This window comes from Arvicanthis niloticus, chromosome 12 (genome assembly GCF_011762505.2).
Source record: "Arvicanthis niloticus isolate mArvNil1 chromosome 12, mArvNil1.pat.X, whole genome shotgun sequence".
Lineage (NCBI taxonomy): Eukaryota > Metazoa > Chordata > Mammalia > Rodentia > Muridae > Arvicanthis > Arvicanthis niloticus.
In genome coordinates, this window is record NC_047669.1 from 10,305,370 (window position 1) to 10,307,273 (window position 1,904).

Sequence of the window (1,904 nt, forward strand, 5' to 3'; positions counted from 1 at the left end):
GCTCATGGAATAATTGGCAGTGTGCCTTGAGGACAGTGGCACTGTCACATTAACCAGGTTACCAATACATAAGTACCACTTTAACATCAAGGTAGAGTCATAGGAACTGTAGTTTTTCCCAGGCCACCTTAACATAACCCGCATTAACCACAGCTCAGAGGAGACAGTGTGTGGTCTCCAAAGAGATCCTGCTGCAGCCTGCTCAGTGAAGTGCTGGGATCTCTGGTCCCCCCCAGAGCATAGCTGCATTCTTCTTCAAGTGGGCCTTCTCCTCAGGAGTCACCTTCACAACATCCAAGATTCCATTTAGTCCCAGGATAGAGAATGCTGAGAAAGATGGCATCCTTTCCTCCATAGAACCCCTTAACTATAGTGGAAATAGAGAGCACCTGCCTTGGCTTCTTCGTTATGCTCTTGGCCAAGTCTGCTACAGAGAGGCCGATGGCCCAGGGAATATGTAACCTTTCAGTTTGGTCACTTCATAGGCACTGTCAGCCACCTGTTTGTGACTCCGTCAACTGCTCCTTGTCTGCATCCCTGTTCAGGGAGACACAGGCAACGTTCACGCCACTCCACACAGGCACAGTGGCGTGCCCATGGTCCCCTAGAACTCATCCTTAACATCTCATTGGGTGGACTTCCAGCCTTTCTTCCATCAGGTAACCGGACCTAGCTGAATCCAGACTGTGACCACTTCCGGTAACTTGGTTTTGGGGAAAGCCACTTATTTTCTAAGCCATATAAGTCAAGAAATCCCCTGGGTTTGAAGCAACAAGCAGTTTGCAGTTTGGACTGTACTTCACAACGTTGGCAATGAAGAGCTTGAAAATGTCATGTTTTGCTGGACCAAATTAAGCCAGCTCTCTCCCTTTTGCTGATGCCCCGTCCCCGCACCGTCTCCACCCCCACCCCTACCTTCCCACCCCTAACTCCCCACTTACTCCTTACCCCTTACCCCCCCACCCTCTACCCCTACTGTGACAATGACCACTTGGAGTTTGCAGTCACACTATAGTCTTTGCAAGAGTCTGTTTTTTGTTGTTCTAAGGAAAAGGCTGCAATGTTGGAGATCCATCATCTCTCTCTTCATCTTATCTTCCATGACATCAACAGGGCAAGCTCATCTGCCAAGTCCTTCATTAAGATACTGATGGCACAAGCCATGCCAACAGCATAGACCCCAACAATATATGTATAATCTTGTTCAGGGGGTGCTATTCTTCTTTAAGAAGATTCATGACCAGTTAGTTGGTCCTTGAGAGTTGCCATCTTGGTCTTTGAAACTTTGGGGGATGGCAGCATGATCTGGACTTGGGGACAGTGGCTCCAGCACAGGTTGCTGAAGTTCCAACAAGCTTATCTTGTTGTTTTGAGACAGAGTCTCCCTATGTAGCTCAGATTGAATTCAAACTCATGATCTTCCCTCTTCAGCTTCTAAATGCTGAGGTTACAGGTATAGGATACCACACCCAACTCCTGTTGTACTCCTAAATATACATTCTGGAAGAAATTTCAAATACTTAGAACTATTGAGGAACACACCCAAACCATATCTATACTCAGTGATAACTACTATCTATCTACCTATCTATCTACCTATCTATCTATCTCTACTATCTATCTATATATTTATATAATTTGTGTGTGTGTTGGAATATTCATACTATATATTTAGGAGTATCTCTGAAAAACTTTCCTACAAAATATGACAGTAGTTACTTTTAGGGATTAATATTCTAATCTTTATATGTATTTTTTTCATAGTATTTTGTATATTGTTAGAACTTCCTATGTAAGAGTTTACTATAATTTAAAAGTTAAATAAGGTATTTGTGGTCATCTGAGTTTCTGTAAGGTGATTTCTTGGAGAGAAGAGAGTCCGGAGGGGTCTTGGGGTTGGTCAT

General features: G+C 43.9%; 1 pseudogene; it reads right to left on the minus strand.

Annotated features, from left to right (window-relative positions):
* Nucleotides 1-202: 202 nt before the first annotated feature.
* Nucleotides 203-1,269, minus strand: LOC117717999 (L-lactate dehydrogenase A chain pseudogene; annotated as a pseudogene).
* Nucleotides 1,270-1,904: the final 635 nt, after the last annotated feature.